Source organism: Crinia signifera, chromosome 2 (genome assembly GCF_055691185.1).
Source record: "Crinia signifera chromosome 2, ASM5569118v1, whole genome shotgun sequence".
Classification (NCBI taxonomy): domain Eukaryota; kingdom Metazoa; phylum Chordata; class Amphibia; order Anura; family Myobatrachidae; genus Crinia; species Crinia signifera.
This window is the reverse complement of record NC_139218.1, coordinates 143,629,458-143,646,183: the sequence shown is the minus strand read 5'-3', so window position 1 is coordinate 143,646,183 and position 16,726 is coordinate 143,629,458.

The window sequence follows — 16,726 nt, the reverse complement described above, 5'->3', positions numbered from 1 at the left end:
TACAGCTTTCTTAAAACCTGGGATGGGATTTTGTGCGACCAGTTGGTACATGTTGGTATCGGCCAGTTGTCTGGTAATCTCTTGATGGTACTGTGTCCAATCCTGTATCACCACTGCTCCCCCTTTGTCCGCTGGACGAATAACAATTGAATAATTGCTCTTGAGCGCTTTCAATGCAATACGTTCTTCATGTGTCAGGTTGTCATATTTCGGAGATATTGCGGCTTGCTGGAGATCATATTCCATCAGCCTACTAAAGGTCTTAATGCTCGGATTGTTTGAAGGCGGATCATACGTAGACGGTAATTTGAATGTAGATCGCTGTGCCGAGGTTTGACAATCATGAAATTGTTCATGAAGACGAAGTTTCCGGCTGAATTAATATAGGTCAATAGATGCCTCAAAGGCATCATGGGAATGGGTAGGAACAAAGGATAAACCTCTAGATAACAGTGACATGGTGGCTGGAGACATTGAGGTAGAGGATAAGTTATAAACTATGTCTGCACCTGCTTGCGGATTATTTTTCCTAGGTTTTCCACGACGGGGATGGGATCGTTTCCCCTTCCTCTCCGTGGTTTTGGTGTTTTGTTGTAGCCACTTGGGCCTTCCCCTAAAAAATTAGGGGTAGGGCCAGAAAACTCAGTATCAGAAGCCGAGGTGGATGAACCGGTGTTATATTGTTGAGGGTTCCTGAATTGACGACGATTACGATATGGTCTTGATGTACGTTTGGGGCCGGCCTCTCCCGCCAACCACCGATACACCGTATGATTCTGATAATCGGTGGATACGATGGATAATTTGTTCCGTTTAAAGGAGACTTCGGGTGAGATTTAATAGGATGAGAGATTCAGAAAGTGAGAGATTTTGTGAGAAATCTCCAGTTTTTTTAAAGCGGCAATCATTCACACTGCATAATCAAACTGGTTTTGCAGTGTAAATGATTGCCACTTTAAAAAAAACTTGAGATTTCTCACAAAATCTCTCACTTTCTGAATCTCTCATCCTATTAAATCTCACCCTAAGTCTCTCTTATACTCATCAATCTGAACCCTAAGTTTTTCAATCAGGTTACAAGATTTATCGGTCTTGATTGCAGCAAGGTGGGTTGATCCAAAGTCGTCAATGTCCTTTTTGATTTTTTTCAATTCGGTCCCTACTTCCTCAACAACCAATAGGATTAGATCCAATGAACACTTGTTGAGGACCCCACACCAGCGGCTGCAGAAGGTCGGGTTATGTCTGCCTGTAGTTGGAATGTTGGCAATCCTAAAACCCCTTGGTATCAACTTTTTTCTATGATATTCGGACAGGAAATGTCCATGAAGGGATAGATCCACTTCACACTTCTTGAGTTTTATCAGTCGCTGGTAGAGGTCTGTGGGTGATTCTGTTGGAAGGGTGTCAAAATCAGACTGGTCGAATAACACCTTGTCTGCATCATCGTCGGGTAACCCCGTCATCGCCCCGCTACACCGCATTTGCCGGAAGTGGGGCACAAGGAATATACCACAAGCTCCCGCACGCACATCATTACATGATAGAGGGCGCGAAACGGCGCCCGGACCTGATTGGACAATATGCCTTTTAAATAATGGTCTGCAATCGGATATGAACTATCCTTGAAAAAGACCGTAGTTAACGGTCGAAACGCGTTGGACCCTTTGCAGGCATCCACTGGGGGTAGACCACTTGCCGGGACCGCTGAACTGTGCCTTGTGTGAGAGTTTCCGGGACTTTCATCTCATAAGCGCTTTTTGAGAACTTGGTCCAACTAGTTCTCCACCGGCTCTGGTAATTGTTTTTGCTTTACCCCTGTGTGGCAGTTCATCATTTTAAACCCCATGTGTTTTTATGTATCTCCCAGCCCATTTCCCCATATGCACTGTTGTAAATAAAAAACTGTATTACACCATATGCGGTTCCATTGTGTCTCCATATGTATTTCTGACACCTGGAGAAGTTGCTTGAAGTACAGGAGCTTCCTGGTCTCTCTTATGTGACTGAGAAATTTGCATAATCGGAGAAGAGGAGACGCTACTCCCTATAAGGGGCGTATGGTACCTCTTTTCTTATCTTGAGAAGCTTGGTGAAGGGAAGGTGCATCACGAATCTGTTTGGTCGTTTGTGCAGTACCCAAAATAGTGGAAAAGAGGATCGTTCCCAGTAAGAAAGGAACGTCCTTTTCCGTTTTAATACATCTGGCTCACAGGAGGGACTATAACAAATTATATGTGTTTCATACACATCCTTTTGTGAATTTCTGTCTTTGTGGTGAGGGGTCACCACGTGTTAAATTTCCCACCTGCCGACCTCCAGCGCTGAGACTCTTTCTGTTTCATCATTTTCTCTTTGGTTCACCCCCACAGTGTCCGGCACAGGCAGGGAGGCTTCCATCTCCCTGCCTGCAGCCGTTCCCCAGCTCCCCGGCGGCATTCGCCGGGGGGTTAAAATTCGCCGCCAGGGGCAGAGAGCCCCTGGCGAGTTGAATAGGGCGGACAGGAGGTCGCCCAGCGAATCTCCCTACAGGGAGAATTGGGGCAAAAGTGCAGGGAATCCTACACAGGATTCGCTGTCTCCCCCCAGTACAACCATTGAATACCTGCCTATGTGTAAAAAATATAAAAATGTAAATTAAAAAAAAGTGTGGGGTCCCACAAGTAAAACCAGGGTACTTGTGTAGTTTCATGGCGCCGTGTGTCCACGCTATTTAAAATCAACTCCATCCCAACATGGATAGTGGAGGTATGAACTATCCATGTTGGCATGGAGTTAAGTTACTTTTTTTAACATAGTTTGTGGTGAGCGTAGAACCCGGAAGTAGCACAGCGCCATGTTGGCGCCGTGAAACTACAAAAGTACCAAAACCAGCACCAGGCTCTTTTTGCCAGTCCTTTTTTAAGAAATACAGGGGGAAAATGGACTGGGGCTCCTCCTGTATTTCAAAAACCAGCACCGGGCTCTTGAAGCAGTCCTGATTTCAAAAATATGAGAGACAAAAGACACCCACCTATATACATAGTGCACCCCACACACTTATGCATTGCACAGATACACACAAAGAAATAGCAGCAAGGTATTGAGCGCTAGGGACAGGTGTGTTGTGACGTGTACAGATAGCTGCCCTCTGGTAGAGGGATGCCACCCTCAATACAGAGTACACAGAAAGAAGAAAACCAGTAGGTGCCTTCTGTACACTTAAAACAATTTACTAACAATTACCACAAAAAAAAACATAAAAACATATAGGCCGATATGTAATAGGGTGTGATTTTTGGACTAGTCCAAAAATCGCACCATATCGCACAAATTCGCACCTTTCCAAATCGCATTTTTTGCCGCAAATTCGCATATGTAATGAGATGTGAATTCACGGTAAAAAAGTGCGATGTGGTGCGATTTCGGGCGAGTTTTAGTAATGAAAATGTGCGCATTTTCAGTCATGAAAATGTGCGCATTTTTAAATGTGCGATTGAAAAAAACAAAAAAAAACGGCGTGCGGTCCCCCTCCCGATCATAACCAGCCCCGGGCTCAAAAAGCCGGTGCTGGTATCATAAAATCAGAGGGACAAACAAATAGGGGTCCCCTTGATTTAATGAAACCAGCACCAGGCTCAAGGTCCGGCGCTGGTTCCCAAAATACGGGGGACAAAATGATTAGGGGTCCCCCGTATTTAAAGAACCAGCACCGGACCCAAACAGCCAGCAGGGTAATGCCACAGCCGGGGGGAGACTTTTTATACAAGTCCCCCCTGCCAAAGCATTCAGCCCTGTGGCTGGTCAGCATGGGCAGGGGTCCTGGGGAAGTGGGGACCCCCCCAAAGAAGGGGTCCCCCCCCTCCAGAACTTACCTGCCCATGCTGAAGCCCGGGGCTGTCCTCCATGCCCCTGGGCTGTGGGCATGGAGCTGATTTTGTGTAAAATCAAGATAAATCTATTGTTTTTAACAGTGGTACTACAAGTGGCAGCAAGCCTCCCCTGCAAGCTGGGACTTGGAGAACCACAAGTCCCAGCCTGCAGGGCATTAAAGGGCCCGCTGTAACTTGTAGTTCTACTGTTAAAAAAATAGTACACAAAACACACACTGACACACATTTTAAATAAAAGTTTAATACACACATCACACACACACTCATACTTACCTATCTTTATCCCGTCGGTAGGTCGCTGGCTCTGGTGTCGCTGGCTCTGGTGTCGCTGGCTCTGGTGTCGGCGGCTCCGTGTCGGCGGCTCCGGGCTCGGCGTCCTGTCCGACGATAATCCATGTTGGACCTGTGGAAGTAAATCCTACTCACCAGGTCCACCATGGATGGTCTTCTGTCTTCTCTTCTCTCTTCTCTCTTCTCTCTTCTTCTTTATCTTCAAGCTCTTGCGGCTCCGGCAGCTCCATTCGGCAATATGATTGAAGGCGCTGGAGATGTTTGATCTTCAGCGCCTAACATCAGAATGATTCTATTGGCTGCTCAGCAGCCAATGAGAAGCGCCGCTGGGAGCAGCCAATAGAATCATTCTAAGCACCGGCGTTGAAGAGGCAACATCTCTGCGGAGACATGTTGCCTCTTCAACGCCGGTGCTTAGAATGATTCTATTGGCTGCTCCCAGCGGCGCTTCTCATTGGCTGCTGAGCAGCCAATAGAATCATTCTGATGTTAGGCGCTGAAGATCAAACATCTCCACCGCCTTCAATCATATTGCCGAATGGAGCTGCCGGAGCCGCAAGAGCTTGAAGATAAAGAAGAAGAGAGAAGAGAGAAGAGAGAAGAGAAGACAGAAGACCATCCATGGTGGACCTGGTGAGTAGGATTTACTTCCACAGGTCCAACATGGATTATCGTCGGACAGGACGCCGAGCCCGGAGCCGCCGACACGGAGCCGCCGACACCAGAGCCAGCGACACCAGAGCCAGCGACACCAGAGCCAGCGACCTACCGACGGGATAAAGATAGGTAAGTATGAGTGTGTGTGTGATGTGTGTATTAAACTTTTATTTAAAATGTGTGTCAGTGTGTGTTTTGTGTACTATTTTTTTAACAGTAGAACTACAAGTTACAGCGGGCCCTTTAATGCCCTGCAGGCTGGGACTTGTGGTTCTCCAAGTCCCAGCTTGCAGGGGAGGCTTGCTGCCACTTGTAGTACCACTGTTAAAAACAATAGATTTATCTTGATTTCACACAAAATCAGCTCCATGCCCACAGCCCAGGGGCATGGAGGACAGCCCCGGGCTTCAGCATGGGCAGGTAAGTTCTGGAGGGGGGGGACCCCTTCTTTGGGGGGGTCCCCACTTCCCCAGGACCCCTGCCCATGCTGACCAGCCACAGGGCTGAAGGCTTTGGCCGGGGGGACTTGTATAAAAAGTCTCCCCCCGGCTGTGGCATTACCCTGCTGGCTGTTTGGGTCCGGTGCTGGTTCTTTAAATACGGGGGACCCCTAGTCATTTTGTCCCCCGTATTTTGGGAACCAGCGCCGGACCTTGAGCCTGGTGCTGGTTTCATTAAATCAAGGGGACCCCTATTTGTTTGTCCCTCTGATTTTATGATACCAGCACCGGCTTTTTGAGCCCGGGGCTGGTAATGCTTAGGAGGGGGACCGCACGCCAGTTTTTTATTTAAATTTATTTTTTAACTATTTTTTTACAGCAGAAGCATGCACAGATCTCAATGATCTGTGCATGTTTCTGCCTAACTCGCCAGTCAGAAGCTGGTCTATTTTTTTTGCGATTTTTTTGAAGCTCCCATATGCGACTTTAGAACTCGCATCCTATTACATATGCGAGTTCTATAGTTTACTATGGGAAAACATCTGGATGCGATTTTCAGCGTGCCTGAAAATCGCATCTTTAAAATGTGCGATTTCGCGGTAAAAAATGCGATTTTTACCGCGACTCGCATCCTATTACATGTGCGATTTTTAGAAAAAATCCGATTTTGGTCAATTTTGACCAAAAATCGCAAAAGTCTAAAAATCACACCCTATTACATATCGGCCATAGATCAATAAACAATAAAACAGTAATGCATGCATGCACAAAACCACAATTATTTTAAAAAGCCATTTAGATGCAAGTGCATAAGGTTGTAACTATAGTTACCAGTTCCTTTTTTAACAAGTGGGGCGTTGAAATTTGGCAAATATTTCCAACAGATCACACTCAGTGGTGGTGTGGATAATAATTAGAAGAAGGCCTTTCCAGCAAAGTTTATAACAGAAGTCCTTTCCTTAATTCTGGTATTGCAATAATTACTTTGTTTAGTAGGATATGTCAGTCTTTTTAATTAGCAACGCACACTCCCGTATCCATCTGACCTATAGATTGCTTAGTGTGTATGCTAGGTCACAGTACCTTTGCGTAGTTTCCACACTTTCTTTGTCCGGCCAGTGGATCTAGCTGCAGCCGGACTGCACGGTACTCCTGTGGGTATGGAGCAGGTGATTGCAGCTCTTAGGTACGCCGCTGTCAGACGCACAGACCACTGTGTGATGTCCTTTTGCCGGCTAAGTGTATCAGCTGGGGGGACCAGGTTACCGCGGGTGGGATTAAGCCAATTGGCAGATAGTTCCTCTCGGTCCAATGCCGTCAGTGTACCCCGCCGGTCCTCAGATGTCAGCACTTCTGTATAGCTCCTCACAAAGACACGTTTCGCCGCGCTCAGGCGGCTTTGTCAATTTTAGGAATGATGAGTTCATGTTGGGGGAAGGTTTTATACCCATCAGTTAATTATACACAGGTGTGTGTCTCCTTTGGCAAATCAATCACTAGCACTTGCATGGCTACACTTTCTGTCTTATGCTGGGTACACACCAGGACGACTAGGGCCCGATCCCCACAATCTAGATCCAATTCCGATCAATTGGATGTAGATTGTGTGCTGATTGGGCCCTTTTCTGACCTGGTGTGGACCGATACCGATCCGATGCGCGGTCCCGCGGGTCGGTCGGTCGTTATTGAGATCCTACCTGCTGCAGGTAGGATCTCAATGACGACCATACAGCCGGGTGCGGGTCGCCATCGGATCGGACCCGCTCACGGTGCACATCGTGAGCGGGTCGTGCCCCCCCGCGTCATCGTGAGCGGGTCGGACGAGACACTGACGACCCGCTCACGATGTGCATCGTGAGCGGGTCGTCCTGGTGTGTACCCCGCATTACTTCGCATATGCAAGACAGCTGGATTTAATTCACAAAATCAGCAATTACCAGTACATAAAAGTTACACAACCTTAAAATCACACATATATGTATAAATAATGTATAAATAAACATGCACATATGTACACATATGTGCATGCTATACTGACCGTTTTCTATTTTTATTTTTATTTTTTACAGATACACACAACACCATTCACAGTACAACACATAACACCATTCACAGAACAACACACACCCAAAAACAATACAACACACACAAACACACACATACTTAAATATTGCACAGCCACATACACTACAACACCATACCTCCCAACATAACCCACTCCAGGAGGGACACAATGCTCTGTTCCTGGACTTCCCACACACAAACACGGCACAAATACACACATCACACATATATCCGTAGCGCACCTCACACACTTACACATTGAACAGATACACACTACACACACACATACATAACACACCACTCACAGTACAACAAACACCCACATACACTACAACACACACCCAAAAACAGTACAACACACCGACACACACACTTAAACATTGCACAGATACACACAGCACACTACACACACTTATGTATGTATCACACCTCACACTCTTACACATTGGACAGATCACACAACACATACACACACATACATAACACACCACACACAGTACAACACACACCAACATACACTACAACACACACACAGAGAAACAGTACAACACACAAACACACAGAACACAACAAAAAAATGCATAATACAGTAGGTGCTAAATCTCAGGAGTATCAAGTCAGGAGCAGTGTGTTTCAAACACCACACCTGATTTCATTGCTGTCATTGAGTATTAATGCAAACACATTCTAACCTTATGGTGGAGGTTTTAAAAAATTACAATCTTGAGCCATTGGCACAGTATAACACCACATTTTACAGCACTTTTGGATATTAAAAATCCCCAAGGTTTTCCCAGGCATCACCGGGTGGGTCAGCTAGTAAATAAATAATGTGTAAGGGGTCAAATGACTAAAGCTTCTAAAAATAAAAAGAGGTGGTTTACAATATGTTCATCATTTTCTATTTTTCATTAGAGAAATGACAACATCTGATGGCTGCTATTTTTAGAAGCTTTAATAAATGTGTACGTACATGTATTTATTGCAGACTAGATTAGAATGCCCAAGTGGTTCTTATTTGCTGTCATATTCTATGTTTCTCTGTTTTGGCCTGAGCCTGGCTGCTCCAGTCCTGGAAACACTGCTAAGTAAGCACATACTGTACCTCCCAACATGAGGGACACATTGCTCTGGTCCTGCACTTCCCTGGTAATGTAGGATTGCCATCACCTGTGTTGAAGCACCTTTCTCCGCAATTAACCTGTTCAACAAAGATGGAGGTAATCATGCATTAAGAAGAAAGTCCAGGAGCAGAGCATTGTGTCACTCCTGGAGAGGGTCAAGTTGGGAGGTATGTAAGGCGCCTAGTGAATTATCATTTACCTTAACTTAATTCTAAATTACTCCTAGAAATAAATCAAATGGACACCTTATTCTAAAATAATCACACGGACAACAACTGCATAAGTTAAAAGATCGTGGGTATTTATTAGGTGGTATGACCCTATTGAAAGGGATGGCCGGGAAAGCGCTTGCAGACCAGCTCAGGTCAAAAACTTTTAGTACTGGCGACGACTACAGCGTGCCAACTTATAACCAGGGCGATGAACCGCCCCCATCCAATTTAAGGCACAGCCCGCACTGTGACGGTCTTACCGCCCCTTCTATGGCATGGCGAGGACACTTCAAGGAAGTGGCCAAAGCCCCCCTGACCACCTGTACCTCAAACTTGACCGATGGTCGAGAGCGCCTTCCCACCAATTGTTAATTAATTGTCATAAAGCCAAATTAGATGAAGGCCGAAAGGCCAGGTAGCAATTCAAAAACCAAGGGAGGGAGGGTGGAATTCCAGACTCAAAGAGGAAGCAGCATCATCTGACTCACCTTTATATACTCCTGCATAAGCTACCACCCCTTTTCTACCTAACTGGCTGAACTAACTATCAATCACCTGAACTTCTATGAGTAATGAATCACATCCCCTCGCAGTAGTCAATAATTTTTTTCCCGTTCGCAAATAAAAGTCCATCTATTACTTAAGGAAATGTCCGAAAAGGGGGCGGGCACTGAGGTTATGTGACATCAGCTGCCCGCCCCGAGCAGACATCGACCGGTCTGTGCCTCCAATGCCCAGCGTTTTTATGGGGATGCCCATGAAACGCTGGGCATTCTCCTGCTACCGGCCTCTGCATATCCCCTTCCCACCCCTGCCCATGCCAAAGCCTCGGCGAGTGTGCTATTTGCGGAAAGCGTTCACACAGGGGGTCTGCACATGTGCATATTCAAGCATGTGCAGACCTGCACAATCAAAAACAACTCATTCAGGGTGAGCAGTCTAGTTAGAAACAGGATTATTTGGCTGCTAATGTTACATGCTCCAAAATTTGTATCCTATTTCCAGGGCATTGGTTGCCGTGGTGTAGCTAGGTGCCACGGTGCCCAGAACAAGGGCATGTTTCGCCATCCCTCCCCCCCCCCCCAACAGACACAATTTGTAGTAGGCGGGACTTTTGCGCGGCGAAAAGGGGGAACGGGCCAACATTATACCCCACACCGTAATGCCCATTGCACATTTTAGCGAACTTTGTAATACCCATTACCCATAAAGCCACATGCTGTAATGCCAATTACACATAAGGCCACACATGATGCCCATTACATACTACATAACAAACCATAATGCGCATTACACATATGACACATAAGTGCTACTTACCTACATGCTCCTTGCTAGAAACTTCATGCTTGATGTCAGGGGCTTCATGATTGATCGGGACTAAAATTGCTCATTGCCAAGGGGGGCAAAAATTGCTTGTTGCCAAGAGGCACTAAGATTGCTCATTGCTAAGAGGGACTTATATTGCTCATTGCCAAGGGGGACCAGTATTGCTCGTTTCCAAGGGGGCTAATATTGCTCATTGCCAAGGGGGACTAATATTGCTCATTGCCATGGGGGACTAATATTGCTCGTTGCCAAGGGGGACTAATATTGCTAGTTGCCATGGGGGGCTAATATTGCTCATTGCCAAGGGGGATTCAAATTGCTCGTTGCCAAGGGGGACTAATTAATTGAATTATATATAGTCCACTGGTGCTGCCTGCACTGAATACTGTGAATAGAGGTTGCCAGTATTATTTACTCTGTCCACTGTTGCCACTGGCAGTGTTACTGCCTAAGTGTACCTACCTAGTAGTACAACTATATACTAGGCTGCTATACAGATGGGTCTTTTCCCATCTTTGCAGGGGATGGCGCTGGCGTCGCCAGCCGCCATCCCCCGCCAGCGCGATGGCGATCGCGAGAAGGGGACGCGCGCGCACGAGAGGCGCGAGCGTCCCCATCCGACGGCGCTTCCATACGTTTCCCCGGGTCCCCGCCGGCTTGCCGGCGGTAACCCGGGGTCCCCGCCGACTGCCCGCACCCCCCACTAACCCCCCCTAACCCTGTCCGTCTCCCTGAGGCGGAGACGGACAGGGTTTCCGTCGCGCTAGCGACGGAGACTGAGACGCGCGTGCGCGTGAGACGCACGCGCGTCTCAGTTTTCTCGCTGGCGAGGCTGCTGGCGGGTCGCCAGCGCGTACGTTCTGGCGACCCGCCAGCAAGGATGAAAAACATAACATACTGTATCTAATTTAATTAAAAAATAATACTTGTGCTGTGTGGGACTGTAAAAAATACTTCCATGCTGCTGGTGCACTGACGTGTGCCACCGAGTGCCACTGCCAAGCAGTACCTAATAATAAAATTAATTATTATAAATTCTGCTGGTGGGGGGCATGGCCTGACGGACTAGGGGGTAGACTCGCAACCTGGCTCTCCCGCATGAAATCCTGCTAAAACATCCTTCCCATCCGCGGTACCCCCTGTTCCAGGCACCCAGGATCGGGGCAACATCCCCTGTGCTCCCTGCTGCAGCCGGCGCGGTTTCTCTCCATGCTCCGAGTGCTCCCGATAACTGCGGCCCAGTGATCCTGCTGGTGGGCCTGCCAGCGCCGCGATCCGGGCAGCACTATCCCGCTGGGTTGTGTGCTCTGCGGCTGTGCCGAGACTGTATCCTGCTGAGGGAGGCTGCCGTCCTCCGCTCCGTGCCTGAAGACCTGTCCGGGTGTCTATGGGCTGCCTTCCTCCCGTTGGATCCTGAGGTGAGGGAGCAGCACACGGCCATCTTGGGACCTCCTGGATGCTCTCTGTGGCGGGTGTGGACTGGACCAGCAGCTGCGGTGACCTGTCTGCTTATAAACCACACAGCCTTGGACAGACGGACTGTGCCTAGTCCTCCTGTTACCGGAGACCATTCACATGCCTGAAAGTGAGCTATATTTGTTTAACTGACTCCTGACTACACCGACAGGGCCCTGTACTTCTGATACTGGTGACCGCATTCTATGAATAATAGTGGACTGGCTTCTGTCTTTGCCGGGACACGGCACTGGTTATTTTACTAGCTCTATTATGGCTTCCCAATTACTTCAGTTTATTCAGGACTCTAGTCACAGGCTCCTACACAAAATAGACCTACTGCATGCTGATTTAATCTCTGCTACATCTACTCCTGTGCAGAAAGCTGGGGGGGTCACGGATGCCACTTTGAGTTACTACAATTATGACACGATTATGTACCCAGGTTACTTGCGGGTGAATGCATCCTTCTATATATGTGGAGCTGAGGCGGTTGCAGATGCCACATATAAGTACTACAGCCACGACATAAATGCTCGTTCACCTGTGGTCCATCAGGAGGCGTCCGATGTTGGATATGAGGAAGCTATACTCCTCTGTCCCAATCCTTATAATTCTGATAATCCTGCCACATTTGCTGCCTATGGGGCTAGCTACAATATGGGATGGATAAACTTTGTGGCTGTGCACATCTCGAGGGCCCCTTACTACTATATGCTCGAAGTCTGTGACGTGGAGGCTTCGCTCTCAATAACATCACTGTCACTACAGCTGGATACAGGTATACTCCGAAATCCTGTACTTATGGGATATGTTGCTATTTACTCCATACCACTGTGGCGTGAGACTGGTGATATGTTATTTATTTTTTGGGAGGTCCCGGACTGGCCAGACTGAAACTACTATGCACCTGTTTCTTGCAGCGGTCCTGTTCACAAAAGTTCTAGGCTAACTGGACTGATGCTATACCTTCTCAACTGCTGAGAAAGCTTTACTTGCAACCTCATTACTATACTCTGTTGAATACTGCTGACCAATACTGATATATGTCTATATTAGTCTGTTCCTAAACATTTTACATATAATGAACCGGGCATACATGCTCTGGCGGGAGAGCCAGCATCATCCTGGTCTCAGGCCATTAGTCGTTTGTCCCTCCTTGTGGGTGGGTGGGTGGTTTTAGTTTATAAATATAGTTAGTGGGGTAGGGGTAATTGGTCAGGGCTCCAGGTATGCCTAAGTTGGGGGTAGGTTATACAGGGTGGGGGGTTTTGAGGTAGGTTTGCTTTGGGATTCTTCTTTTTTTATTATTTAGGGTCGATGGGCATATATTTTTATTTCTTTAGGTCAACTTGGGTACTGCAATTCATATTATAAGGGATCCCTATTTAATAGGAAGGTGTTGGTTCCATTAGTCTACGATTAATGCTTCATTATACATCCTGCATTGTTTCTACTTGGTTGTACCCGAATGGCGCCTTCGGGGTCAGAAGCACCTTAATTGTTTTTCCTTGGAGATATCCTGCATTCATACGTTGTATATATCCTGCTCCTTTACCTATGACCATACATTTTTTACTGTAATTGCTCCTATTTATTTTATCATTCTCATCTGTTGCCCTAACAACCCACATGTATGTGTAGGGTGGTTGTTGTTGTTTATTCGTATGCTAAAATCTCAATAAAAATTATTGAATTAAAAAAAAAAAAAAAAAAATCTGCTTGTGCACTGCATAAAGCTACTGGTGGTGTGTAATATAACTACCTTTTGTGGTGACCACTGGCAGTGCTACTGCCTGCCTGCCTACCTACCTAGTAGTTTATTTTCTCTACCTACTAGGCTGCTATAGTATTAATACTTAATTAATTGAATTATATATAGTCCACTGGTGCTGCCTGCACTGAGTACTGTGAATAGAGGTTGCCAGTATTATTTACTCAGACCACTGTTGCCACTGGCAGTGTTACTGCCTAAGTGTACCTACCTAGTAGTACAACTACATACTAGGCTACTATATCTAATTTAATTAAAAAATAATACTTGTGCTGTGTGGGACTGTAAAAAATAATTTCATGCTGCTGGTGCACTGACGTGTTCCACTGAGTGCCACTGCCAAGCAGTACCTAATAATAAAATTAATTATTATAAATTCTGCTGGAGCACATACTAGTATTGCTGATGTATCTACCTGTCTTGTGCCTAGTACTGACTTATCTACCTGTCTGGTGCCTAGTACTGCCCTATCTACCACTGCAGCGCCACTCTTACATGAGCCACGTGTTTGTGCCGCACGCTTGTGTGGCTTAGCATAGTTATCCAGCTACCTCGGTGTTTCCCTAAATACAATACTGTGAGGTGTTCAGAATAGACTGGAAATGAGTGGAAATGAATGTTATTGAAGTAAATATAGCGTAGGAGCAAAAAAAAAAAAAATTCTGCGATTTTAGCAGTTTTTATGCTTTTTTTCACACAAAAAATTAGAACCCAAAACCCCAAAAATCCAAACACAAAACACTTAGTATGTGTTTTGCCAAAACCCATTAGAACCCAAAACCTCAAGGTAATCAGAACCCAAAACCCGAAAAGTGGCTGGTGCACATCCCTAGTATTCTGCAGGTCCCAGCTATTTGAAATAATACCCCTCTCACACCAGAAAATGCATTTCCGGGTTGGCCCCTTTTACACCAGACTAGTCCCTGCATTTTCTGGTGTGAGGGGGAGAGAAAACCACCCCTTCCCCCCCTTTTAACCAGTTATCTCATTTAAACGGCTATATCTTCGGAACCAACTGACCCATTTACATAAGACAAGTATCATATTGAAGAACTTTTGAGTGGGCTTTGAATGATTTTGGTCCAGTGAAACTGGAACGTTTGGTTCCAGGGTAATTTGCCCTCAAAGAACATGAACAGCCATGAAATTAAATTTCAAAAATAAAAAAAATCGGTTTACCCGCAATATCTCTGGAACCAATTGACCGATATGATATCGACTGGTATCATATTGAAGACCCAGGGATTTGGAATTGAATGAGTTCAACCACAAGCTTCTGTGATGCCAGGGGGGGAACTGGCAGCCATCGGAACCGGGTGGGGGTCAGAATTAACGGGTCCCATATTATCCTATGGGGAAAAACGTTACAGCTTTGCCAGGCATTATCTCCGGTTCCCAGAGGCTAGTGACACAGGGCTGGGCTCGTTGGAAAGCCCTGGTCCTCAGCTACAAAATGAAATGAATCTGCCAATGGGTACACAGATGACTATTTGGTTCATTAATATGTATTTTATGAGAGGAAATAGTAGAAACTCACTTCTTGAAGCCATTCATACTTCAAATGGTCATATATTATGAATTTTTGGAGTCAGATGTTCATATAAAACCAACTTCACAGAAAAAGGTAATGGGTGTGAGAAATCTAATTATTCATGTATTATTATGGTTGGTGGTTCTTCCAGAGTCAGAGAGTGCATAAATAGATAAAAGAAGACTCTTTTTTAGGACACTCATTCAAAAGAACCTAGGGTATGTATATTCTATCTTACCAAAAGTGAAGGTGCTCTGATGGTGTTCATTTATTAAAATATCACTTTTATTAAGTTATCATTTAAAAGAGTTTTACTCTATCAAAACAGAGATACATATACACAGATAAAACATACAAACACAAAAATAACCCACAAAGAATTGAGAACCATCCAGACAAGCAACTGTAATGTTTCTGACCCTAAAAAAGAAAGAAATCAAAAATGAATCATCCACATACTAGATTTGCTTGTGGACCATAGACTTCATTCAATTTTTGATGGATGTTATACATAAATAATAACGTGCCCTCTTTTCAAAGGGTTAATAGCTCACTACAGTATATTTATAATTATCACAGATTGATATACAATATACGATTGAGATGTAGTATTCCCCATTATAAAATTAATGAAAGTCACTTATAATGATGTCCACATTGGGGTGACAGTAAATGAAGTGTTACTTATTGATCTGAATGACAGTTTTCAAAGTGATGCATACTCAATTGATTCTAGTCAAGACTGGGAAAGTGATTTCAAAAAGTTAGATACATTCTTCACAAACAACTGAGGGTCAACTGGGATCACACAACCTTGGAAAACTATCAAATCCCAAGATATACCAAAGAGGTCTAAGACCCAAATGTGTGCATGAGCTTACCAATATTCTACTCAAACACAACAATTTGATATTAGATGAATTTGAGAAGGAAATATAAACTCTAGGCAAACAACTTGAAAAGTGGGAAAAGGATACCACCTTCCAAAGAGTATTTGAGCAAAACAAAAAGGATTTGGAGAAATATGAAAAAACATAACTGAAAGCAAAAGGACCAAATTTATATGTGACGAGGGATTTTGCCATGGGACAGGTTTTTTATTTGATAAAACACAAGGAACCATTTCAATGGGTCTCAGGATCTATATGCCTATACGTTGTATGAGGCTGAATCTTCTGGAGAAGATAGTAGCAAGACACCAGGACCATCAACTCAAAGGAGGGGGAGTTTATTACCTAACATCTTAGCTTTTTCAAAGAATACCAGGGGACAACAGGTGGACATCAATACAGAAAAGGAAGACCAGGAGGTCATCAAAGAAGGGGAAACTCTAGAAGGGAATCCCAATTCCCTATCAGACAATTCCCCAGGACTAAGAAATAACCACTCCTTTAGATCAAGTACAAATAATTAATCTTTCAGACAACATTTTATCCAACGGGGCAACAATGATAGTTTCCAGCTAGAAAAGTATCTCAAGCTTTTTGGATGGAAATTACTCCTCAAAAAGTTCTTCTCAATGAAGAGGGGGGGGGGGGGGAAATCTATGAACATTACTGACATGAGTCTGTGCCAACAGGAGGCTATTGCCCTTGAGGACCTGGAGATTGAATCAACAGCAGGAAATAGGATAAATAAAAATCTTGTTTGTAAAAAACAATCCACTTTTTTCCCATCTGAGGGAATCTGCCCAGAAGTTAAATTATTTTGTAAAAAATGTTAGAAACTGCCAAGATGTTGTCCTAAAGTATTTGTATTGGGGGGGGGGGGGGGGGGGGCGGCAATGGGGTTATTTGGCACATGGAAATGTACATGAGTGAAGCATATAAACAACTGAATGATAGCAGATGAAAGCTAATTTTACTGAATCCATGGGAGTATATTCAGAGCAAAATGAGATCATTGTTGTCACACAGAATCTATAATAGTATTTGATAAGGATCAATTATGGTTTGAGGTAACATGTTTAAAAAAGGG